Here is a 12395-nt window from a genome sequence, read left to right as displayed (position 1 = left end):
AACAATTTCCACTTGTCATTTTTCCAAACACTTGGCAAACAAACTCTAAATGAGCAAAATACACTGTCAAATCACTGTTTTTTCTGATTTTTCACAATTGTCCCTACATAATAGCTGATTAGGAGTACACCTAGAACACCACCATTGAAAATAGATTCTACAAAAAAAAAATTTAACTCTTCTATAACATCAAGAATCATTTTCCAATACAAAGAGCATTCATAGAGCAAATTTTGTAACAAAAACCATTATATTTCCCAAAACAGGGAGTTCGCTGCCCTTCACAAATAGTGACACTTTATAATGCAAAATGGATAAATTTTGGTGCTCCAATCTCTTAAAAATGCTTCATGGGATAGGTGCAGACCTCTATCCATGTCTTGTTTCAATATCTGGTGCTTAGAACCCAAATTTTGAGCATAAAGGAAGAATACTAGCCAAGTTAGACAACTTGCCTAATAAGTGCTCAAACTCATCTTTTCCATCATGAATGGAAACAAAAACTTAAAATAAAATATGTACAAAGGTCCAAATTGGTCTCCAAGGTTCATTTTTTCTTGGTTACCCATGGAGACCAAGTGTTTCAACCCATTTTCTTCAAAACCCCAATTCAATGCAGCGAACTGGCAAAAACTAAAAGATTTTTTATGATAAACCAAAACACAATAAAAACCCTAACACAAAGAATGAAAAACCTTCATAAAACCATGACACAAACTCCCATGAAATAATAGTATGGAAATAATGCTCTATATGGATTGTTACAACATATTAAGCTTAAAAAGCATGAAAAACAATCATATTTAATAACTTCCTCTTGCCAATACAAAGCCCAACTTATTTGCAATGTTTGAAGTGTCCTTATATAGGCAAACTCAAACCATTTCAACCCTTATGGCACCCATAACTACCTTGTAGAGTTATTTTACAACTTTTCTCACTTTTTGTCAAAATGTTGCTTGACAACATTGGCAAATTTTTACTCTTAGTGCATTTTTGGCCTACAAGACAAATATCTTCCACCTAACCATTTGAGATGGTTTCAAATCATTAAATATACCTACTCCAATTCCTTTCTAAGCTTGTTACAAATTTTTTAACACATTTTCACTATAATGCCATTTTTGTCTTATAAAGGCACTATGGACCAAAAATGGAAAGAAAACTTGAGTAAAATTATCTAAACCACTCTAAGATAAACCTAAACCATAATAAAAACCTAAAAAACATACTTGGACTCTTACAATAGTCCTTTATTCAATTCATGATCCCATCAGGATCAAACAAGACAAAATTGTGAAGGTGCTCCTGCACCAGGATCTATTTCAATCTTGGCCTACTCTCTTTTCTTCATCACTTTTTGCATGTATTTGGAAATGTGTTCCAGCCACAGTGCTATGGTCCATATGGTGGGAGAGAAATAAAAAAAAATTTAGGCAGGTAGCTTCCCCTATACAGTGTTTTAGAAGGTATTGAGGATCCACCTCAGAATTGGTTAATGTTAGCATTTAGAATCATTATAAGTGTAATTCACTTTTCACTCCTTGGGATGGCAGAATACTAAAGGAATGGAAATATATTTTATTCCCTTCCCCCTCAGGTCTACACAGGAAAACTCAACACCGATTTGATAAAACCACAATTAAATGGCAACCTCCAAGCCCCAGCTATGTCAAGATTAACTTTGATGGACCTTTGTGAGGTAACCTAGGAGATTCAAGTATAGGGGTATGTATTAGAGATCATTTGGGAAATTTGAACGACTTCAAATCATTTTCCCTTCCGCTTGGCACAAATAACACTGCTAAAGTTCATGCGCTCCTATCTGGGTTAACATTGGCCAAGAAATTGGAATACAAAAATATATACATTGAAGATGATTCAGCATTAATTGTAAACGCTTGCAAATGCAAGAAATCATTAAACTGGCAAATTAAATATATTTTAAATAAAATATGGTCGTTGTTAGACTCTTTTAATAACTATTACATTTTCCACATGTATAGAGAAGGAAATAGATTGGGGGATTACTTAGCTAATTTGGGATGTGATAAAATAAATATGGATTCAACACATGGAAGCTATAATCTAGATAATTTTCCATCACTACTTGTAATTATACATGAAGAAATGGTATCAATCCCTTAATAGAATTATGCAAATATTTTTGCATCATCCAAATTAGGGGAGTTGAAGAGTCTCACACCGCTTCCATTAATGGAATATTGACTGCGTAATTACAGATTGACGCTTTTTGTGGAAGAATGGGATCTACCAATTGAAGAACATGTTTTTGATGAGTAGCTAGGGCATATTTTCAACCTCCAATGTCAGCATTGTAGAAGAAGCATGAAGAGGTTGATTGGTGAAGAAAGCAATATGTTATGTACCGACGAACTGGGTCATTGGGATAACTTGTTAAGGTAGAATAGTCATAAAATGATAACTCAAGAGTGCTAGCTATTCTGATGGGTTGCATTTCGGAACAACTATGCCAATAAAGGAAGAGAGGCAATATTCTTGATTTCGAGATACCTCTATCAATAAAGGAGGGTCAACGATATGGCATCAAAAATAATTGCTCAGTTGTTTTATCATTTTTTTTCTTATGTCGATAGTTACAAAAATCCTGACAAGTCATCGGTATAACTTGTTAAGGTGGAATAGTCACAAAATGCTAACTCGAGAGCGATAACTATTTTGATGGGTTGCATTTCAAAACATCTATGTTGATAAAGGAAGAGAGGCAGTATTCTGCATTTTAGGATACCTATGTCGACAAAGGAGGGTCAACGATTTGGCATCAAAATTACTTGCTCAATTGTTTTAGTGTATTTTTCTAATGCTAATAGTTACAACTATCCCGACAAGTCATTGGTACAACTTGTTAAGGTAGAATAGTCACACAATGCTAACTCGAGAGTGATAGCTATTCCAATGGGTTGCATTTCAGAACAACTATGCCAATAAAGGAAGAGAGGCAACATTCTGCATTTTGGGATACCTATGCCGATAAAGGAGGGTCAATGATTTGACATCGGACTTACTTGCTCAATCGTTTTAGCGTATTTTTCTTATGCTGATAATTACAACTATCCTAGCAAGTGATCTTTTGGATTGGATAATTTGTTACAACCAAGAAAATCTAAGGTTATATAAATCTCTTTTGTTAGTCTTTAGAGTATTATTTTGGGTGCCACCTTGGATGGCTATTATATTCATCCTAAATGTAACCTGGAATCTTGAATCTAATGGTTATGAGTCTGTTCGTTATTAGTTGAGTCAGTCAGTCCTATTCTCTATACTTTGAGCAAGGAATGGAGGTTTTCTTAGCTAGTTCTTTCCTCCAAGATTTCTTGAACCAGTTTATATGTATTAATATACTAGTGGCTTGCCACTTCTGATTAAAAAGAAAAATATAATCTAGAGTTCTGAGAGAAATATGGTCTAGGAATCTTTTAAAGGTATCAAGATTGAACAAGATGTGAGTGGATGTGGTGTGAATGTAATTGGAAGATACATCATCAACATCCAAAAAATCCTTAATTAATTTCTAGTTACTTCATAATAAGAATCAATCCAAAATTAGAGAGGAATATTCAAGGGTCATATACCCATATAAGAATAATAGTGAATGATTTTGTGGTAGGGTTGAAAGAAGGATGCTAAAATTTAAGTATGAGAATATACTAGGACTATTCCCAAATATAATAATAAAGAATAGTATTTCCATCTATAAAATTGTCAAAAACTACAACAAAAAATTGACACACACATGCATGAATTTGAGGATAACCTTTCAAGATGGGGCAATAGGTTTCAGTACTAATCCATTTTTAAAGATTAAAAAGTCTAAGCCACAAAATATATGCCCAAAACTAAGATCTAAATTGGTTGCTTGATCATTTTAGTTGTAACTTAGAATACCTTAGAATTTGTGAATGATAAAAGATGTGCTTTGTATAGGGTTCACAAGGTACTTTTTGAATATAGGCTGAAAACCAATACTCAAATGAAAAGGTTGAGACTATATAATAAATGATGGAGGTCGCCATTTGCACATATTTGAATTTGGGTCCCTTTTAGGGGATTACAACACTAGGTTCTCTACTCCATTTAAAAATGGATTATTAGAAGGGGTGGCAATGTGTTAGGATCTTGAACGTAGGACCTAGTGTCAAAACTAGCATATCATGATAATTAATTTGTGGGTTTAGCAATTAAAATATACAGTAGGATATGACCCAAATAGGGTTAGATTGATCTAAGACAAAGAACACTAAATTAGGGGCCCAAATAAAGTGTTTAATTTTAAAGGGATATAATTTATGACACTGCATTTAGTCACCACTTTAGCAGGAGTATGAACTTATGCTTATACGCAAGGTAAACTAGAGAAAGAAACTAAGATAAATACATATAAGGGATAAGATGACACTAAGTTGAGAGAAGAAAGTCCCAAAGCTTAGGATCTTATCAACACATGAAACAAAATCCAAAGTAGGATATACTCACAAAGAAAACACAGGAAACAAAAAGAAAACAAAACAAAATAAAAGGATACCAATAACAAATTTAAGACCAAAACAAAAGCTCCAAGTCAAGTAGTTGAAAAGACCTCAATATCAAAATTGTCTCAACTATTAATTATCATCCTCAATGACTTTTTATTGGCTAATATTCACCAATTAGCTAATATTTAAAATTTTGGATTCAAAATTTGGCTAATAGTCTAAGATTCAAGGTGACTTGAATCGCGACATTTTTATATAGTTTTGTTTTAGCCATATTAAAATTGCTAAGAGAATTTTTTTCTTAATCTCAAAAATTTGCCACAATATTTGATCTATATGATTATATTAGATTTACCTAAATTTAATAATTTATTATAATAATTTAAATTGATTTACCAGTGTGTATCATAATTATTGGTTACTTTAGGGCCATATCACTAACCTTTAGTTTTCACCATTGATTTAAAATATGATCTTTAATGACCCTCATCATATTACTTGAGTTAAAATGTACCTAGAATTTGTAATGCTCATGTGGATTGAAATTGGCATTGTATTGTTCATCTTAAATGAAATCAATAGTCTGAAAGTGATTTTGGGCCCCATGAGCATTAAAAACTATGGGTAAATTTCAGCTCATAGAATACAATGAGGGTCGTTAGATTATATTTAAATTAATAGTAGCAACTAAATATAGTACAGTGTTAAACTCGTCAATTATTTCTACCTTTTAACCTCTAATTTTCTACACAAATTTATTTTATGTTTTAAATGAAAGGATTTTCCTGGTAATTAATGTTTTTTCCTATTATTTTCCAAGATTTTCTACCCAATTTGATGATGTAAAAAAATTATAATATTTATTTGAAAAAAGGAAAGATTCACCAACAAAAAGTAATATTTTATTTTCAAAAAAATGAAATATTCACTAAGATTTAATATATTCTTTTTAGCAAGGGTTTACTAGAAATTTATCCCTAATCATCTTTTTAATTTTATTACAAAAGAACAAACAAAATTTTAAAATGAGACAAAAGCATATACCATTGAAGAGAAGAGATTTTATTGTCCAACAACTAGCAAGATGTGTTATGGTAAGGGTCCATAGGAAAGCTATGAATTATAATTGACAACAAATTGTGTTATTTTGGGTGATTCAAGTATGTGGTATGGATAACTACACCTTAGCCTAGGACATTATGCAACACAACACCACTACTCTAGGGGTACATCAATGAACAACTACAACCAACAACAAGGCCTCTATACCACCTTAATATGTTGGCTTATTTCTATGTTAATATCTTAAGGATAATAGAGATTGGTATCAAGGATAAACACCTTCATAACCAAGGAGATATCCTTTTCAAGAATGCATGTGTCCAATATAGGAAGAATATCCATATAAAAGATACAAATCTTCAAGGAAAAAGTTATTTAATGAAATAAATATAATGCAACAAGGGTAAAGGTATCCTTATCAAGGACACATAGCTATTAAAGAGGAAAAGAGAGGGGAGCATCCTTGTCTAAGCATACATACCATAAAAAGGAAAGGGGATCCTCAAAAAAAGGTAACACTTTTAACACTAAGAGGAGAAGGAGAGCCTTATAAAGGATTCATGCCTTCTTAGGAGCCAGGGGAGGGGTTTCTTGAAGAAGGATGCATACTTTCAACACCAAGGATAGATCTTCATAAAATATATGTATTTTCAAGAAAGGAATAGGTCCTAGACAAGGATACACACCTCTAAGAAAGGAGGACAAATTGATGAAGGTCATAAAATTATATATTGAGGAAGGAGATCTTTATAAAAGATACATCTCCAAAAAAGGGGAAATGAATCATTATTAAAGATACATGTTTTTAAACTACTCTTTCCCAAACCTATATATCAAAAATTAATTATACATTCATTTATTATGTTTATGGGATTGCATATGAAATTGTACCACAATGAACAACAATGAGTGCTTAAGAAGTAAGCTACTAATATCACATAGTGAGGAGCAACATAATAGAAAAAAAATGTTATCCAATCATATGAGAAACTAGATAGAAAAAGAGTTGAATGTAACTTTTTATAAGAATGGTACCTATATGGATGAGTATTCTAAATTTTCTCTTGAATATGCCACAAATAGTGGCAGTATAAACATACATATGATGATATGCACAAACAAAAAAGTTTTGAGTGTTCACCTTGTTGAGGTTTATATTTTTAAAGGTGTTAGAGTGATCAAGTGGTATTTTAAGAATTTTAACAAGATTTTGTCTACTTTATATAATAAAAAAGGTTTATGTAGAATTCATATCTCGTGTGGGGGATATGGTTAGAAGATAATGAAGGAAATGCTAAATAGAAGTAAGGGATGGAAAATATTAGGTCCTCTCAATGATAGTAAGATGTGGGATCTATTTGGGGATCTTAATTCCTCATTCGATGCATCTATAACCTTGTCCATTATATCCTTTCTTAGATAGCATGTTAAAAATGGCATTGTGAGATTTTGCCAAGATCTAGAGGCAATGGAAAGAACAAATAAGAGAGAACAAAATAGATGATAGAAATAAACTATATTCTATCAAGATGAAAATACTGATCAATTGGATCATCAAGCGTTCAATTATTGTCCATACAAACAATGTAGATGAGCCTGCTTATATAAGAAAGGCTATATGGATATGTGAGCACACAAACATGACATGTGGCTCAATAAGAAACAAGGGTAGGTAGGAAATAGGTGTGGGTAGGTAGGAGAAAGAATATAATATTCCACATGAGGTGGATCACCCACTGAATGTGGAGTGTAACAACAAGATCACACCATAAAAGGTGGAAATTCTCCTACACACACTATCCCAATGTGGCACAAACACCCAATTGTCTCATACCCAAACTATTATGAAACACATTTCCTAAGTAAACTTAAGTAAGGTGTAATAATATCCAAGATGAATAATTATTTACACCAAAAATTTGGGGATCTTAATTCCTCATTTGATCCATCTGCAACTTGGTCCATTATATCCTTTCTTAGATAGCATGTTAAAAATGACATTGTAATGTGTATGCAACTCTAATAGGGAAGGAATTTCATCATAAATATTATTAAAATTATTTGTATAAGCATATTTCAAAATGCTAAAAGGATGAATAGATCTATAAAGATTGATCCTTGTGAGAGGATGCACATCTTTATTAGTATCATTCATGTCCATTTGGGAGAAGGAATTTTTCATTCATTGGGTTATATGGATGGGACAAAGTGTTTTTATCATTCAATGTTTCATTTATACTTAGTATAATATTATGTGATATGCCATTAAGGAAATGAATAACATATTTGTGTCTCAAAATGTCTTGATAATTGAGGTTGTAACATGGAGAATAATAAGAATCTAAGTTTATTAATATGTCATGAGTTGGATCACCAATATCTAGAGCATGTTCCTCTTGCACAAAATTATTTTCATGGGGGAAGTAAGTTTTGGGAGAAGAAACATTCACTCTTTGATGCTTCATCTCTAAGAGAGAGATCATTGTAAGTAGTGTTAACAATATCATCTTCTTGCACCAAAATGTCTTCGTGAATAAGGGAAAATTTGGGAGAATGGAAAGAATGGTTCATCTCATTATAATTTATAAGAGTATAAAAGGTACAACATGGAATATCTACCAAAGTTTTTATAAAAGAAAAACAATCCATGAAAATCATTGAAATTCTCATTATGTAAAAACATGAAACATTTACAAAACTCTTTAGAAAAGATAAGCATGCCATAAACATCTTTGAAATTTTGATTATGAAATAAATTAAGATTTAATGGATCAAGGAACATAATATGAAATGAAATGTGCCTCTTTTTAACAAGCGATGTTGGTAAATGTAGCTAATAAACAATGTAATCAATTGTGAGAGTGAAAATAAATTTGATTGTATAATATTCATGAATTAAATTATAATATAATGCAAGTATATGACATGTAGGGTTTACCAAAATTATGTGTATGGAAATTGTTGGGATTAAGGTGCTCAAACATTGAGAGTCCTAACACTATTTTATTGGAAAAGATTTGATGTGTTATTATATCTTAAGTGATAAATTTATATTTTTTCATATCACTTTGTGTGACCTATATGGTAGAAGAATCCTGCATGCAATATATGTGAGGAGACCATGGAAATGTGTCACTTGTCACCTAAACACTAATTTTGGGTAAATATTTTGAAGTAATTCCTAGGAGGTGCACATTTGTGACACTTGTCTCGATTTGTTAAGTGAACTATGACATGATCCTATTGTATAGGAAGTTGGAATCCACTTTGAAGATCAAGTTTCAAAGTTATTAATTTAGTTAGATTTGTGCATAAATGCAATTTCTATTTCATGTTGAGTCTACATAGAATTTGGATGATTTTGGAGGTGTAGTTACCTTTTGGTATGTGTAAGCTTCTTATGCAAGTTTTATAATAATTAAAAATATCATATTTTGAGTAATTTTTCAATTCTAAAGTTACTTTTTGCATGTGTAATATGTTGCATCTTCATGCTTAGGCATGAGTTTTGGAAACTTATAAATTTATGCATTGGAAGCTCTATAAATATAAGTGTTTAAATCAAAAGATAACTCAATTAGCTAGTAAAGTTATCATTTCAATATCATGATAAGACACTAATAAATTTGATCCATTAATTAATTTAATAGTTAGATAAGGCTATTACTAATTTGATGAATAAGTTAATCTTTGAGGGTATTGTATACGGTAAAAATGGATAACAACAATATTGAAAGACTAAATGAATTCAACCACAAAACCCTAACCTAACAACAACAAAGATCCACCATAACATATGAAGATTACCTAAAACAATGCAAATCAAATGAAATCACAAAGATTATACCATCACATGTCCAATAGGGTTTGAATCTCCATTCTTCCTATCTCCATTGATCTTGCTTGATATATTTGCTCTCAGATTTTATATGTGCACAAGAGCTCAACAAAGAACGGAAATGTGGTTGTAAGTAGGATCGCATATGAAAGATTGAATGCTAGGATGCTTGATTAGAATGTATATGTACCGGTGCTTGATAATTAAGGAAGCATCTCCTTATATAGAAGACACTATATGAAAATGGAGGGATAAGATTGAGAGGTGTAAAAGATAAATGGTCGGCTATGATTAGAGGGTAGGTAAAAGAAATAAGAAAATAATGAGAGGGTAGGTAGTGTATGAATTAAGAGATGAATGACATGTGTCATAGGTAGAAAAGTTTAATGAATTAATTAAATAAATAAAGATTTATTTAATTAATAGAGGAAGTGGGATAATTTAGGAAAAGGACAATTTAAATAAATAAATATATTTATTTAAATGAGAAATAAGGCTAGAAGTGGGTAAATGAATTAATTAAATAAATAAAGATTTATTCAATTAATAGAAGAATTAGGCTAAAATAATTAAATAAATAAAGATATTTATTTAATTAGACAAGACAATTTTAGGTGTCTACATTTTGCCCCTCTTTGAGACAATGCAGCTTGTCGTGTTGTTTCAAAGAAGATAATATGAACTGATACAAAGTTGCCCCAAGATGGGAATGATATGCCCCCTCAAGAGATTAGATGAAAATGTCTAGAAAGATCACAGACAATCTCTCGATAAGAAAGAAAGGCTAGAATGGATTGACCGGATGGAGTGACAGAGTCATGGGATAAAGAAGACTGACTCGGGAAACGAGGGCTAGGGCTAGGGAAGTCTATAAAATAGACCGTGGGGGGAGAACATCCTCATTGTCATCCACACATCCAAGAGATCAGAGTGCAAAGAGAGAATAGAGCAGTAGCAGTCAACAATGATGGCATTGGTTCACAGATTCGATCGCGTTCACCGATTTCAGAGGCTAGCAGATGCAGGAGAGTCGGTAAGTACCGCAAAACCTCTTTGTACTTTGTAGCAATAAATGTTGTCATTAATGCATGCTAGGTAGCGCAATAAATGCATTCTAGAATATGTCAAACAAGGTCAAAAAACATCAAGGTGCATCTGTGCTAGTGCCAGGTGCACCTAGGTTAGCCAGGTGCGTCTATGTTTGTGTCAAGCACGTTTGTGCAGGAAAAGGCGTCTATGTCAAATGCGAGCACGTCTGCGTTGTGCAGGCGCATTTGTGCAATGTGGGCACATCTATGCAAAGCATAGGCACGTCTATGTATTTCAAGTGCATCTATGCAGAGTAGGTGCATTTGTGCAATATGTAAGCGTGTTTATGTCATGAAGGCGCGTTTATGTCTTCAAGGCCAAATCGGCAGTTCTGTGATGAACATACCTTGTCGATTGGATAAGCTGCTGAGAGGATACACTCAAGAAGGTCCTCTAGGGAAGACTAGGATAGCAGATAGGGCCAGGATTGACAATTTTGTGATAGAACATACGTTGCCAATTAGGAAACTACTCAAGAGGATATACTCAAGCAGAGGCCCTAGGATAGGATAGATCGAGGCACTTTGTGATGAACAGTGAGTACCTAGACATAGTACTTTGTGATGAACAGGGAGTACTAATATGAGTAGCACTTTATGATGAACAAGGAGTGCAAATATGAGTAGCACTTTGTGATGAACAGGGAGTGCAAATATGAGCAGCACTTTGTGATGAACAGGGAGTGCAAAACACGTGGTACTTTGTGATGAACATGGAGTACCACTAGGATAGAGTATCATAAGCACTTAGGATAATAAGCAGCATTTTGTGACAAATAGGGAATGCTACTTTAACTAACATAGTTGATTTGTTTGACTACAGCAGTACCTACCTATGCTGGAGTCACGAGAGAGATTCCCCTCGACTCAGAGTTTACGACCAGAGCTGACTTTCGAGCAGCCATTGAGGTTATGGGTTTGCGATTCATTCTGTATGTGCCTAAGTTTTGGGCAAACATGGGGTTGCTGACTGCGCTAGCTAAGAGATGGCACTCAAAGACTTGTACTTTCCATTTGCCGATGGGTGAGATGACAGTCACCTTAGAGGATGTATATAGGATACTGTGGATACCAATCAATGGGGAGTTGATACCCTATGATCGAGACAGAGATAGGGATGCACTGAGACAAGTTTTTCAGGATCCAAGACTGGAGATGAGGGCTGCACATGGGAAACCACAAGAGAGATGATCCTGGGGCAGGTCCTTCCAGGGCTTAGACTCCGTCAAGGCTAGACAGCTCCGAGGGAGGGAGTTCATCATAGCCTTAGAGGGCTCCCTTTGTATCTGTTTTGTATGATGATGTAGACACCTTCGGGTGATTTTGTAGCCATATGATTTTGACATAATTGTATCATGACACATGATTTTTTGAGATATATATATATATGAGATGATTCATTGTTGTGGTAGCTATATGCATGTGTACATATGTGATGAGATGTTTCATGATGTATGTTTCTATGTGATGCTTATGTTATGGATGCAAATATGTATATGATGCAATGCAATATTTTTTTATGTTTTTAATATGTTATGCATATGCAATTGTGAATGTATGAAATGCAGATGAATATGATAATGCAAATGTAAAATGTGCTAATATGTTTTGTGTGCAGGAAGTGATGCAATTGTGATATCTATATGTATGTATGAAATGCTTAATATGTGGTAATGTAGGTGCAGCTACATGAAATGCAAATATTTTTGGCATGTCATTATACTCAGCCGTGTGATAGCAGGCTACACAAGACTAAAGAAGGACGATGGAAGTCAATCAAGAAAGGGGATGGAAGATAGAAGATATGAAAGTGAAAGAGCTTCTTGTACGTTATCATCATTGAGCTTTATTATGGCAAGATAGGTTATGACAATCGAGGCATATGTTTGACCC

This window comes from Cryptomeria japonica, chromosome 4 (assembly GCF_030272615.1).
Source record: "Cryptomeria japonica chromosome 4, Sugi_1.0, whole genome shotgun sequence".
Taxonomy (NCBI): Eukaryota; Viridiplantae; Streptophyta; class Pinopsida; order Cupressales; family Cupressaceae; genus Cryptomeria; species Cryptomeria japonica.
The sequence above is the reverse complement of the archived record's forward strand: the minus strand, read 5'-3'. Positions refer to the sequence as shown.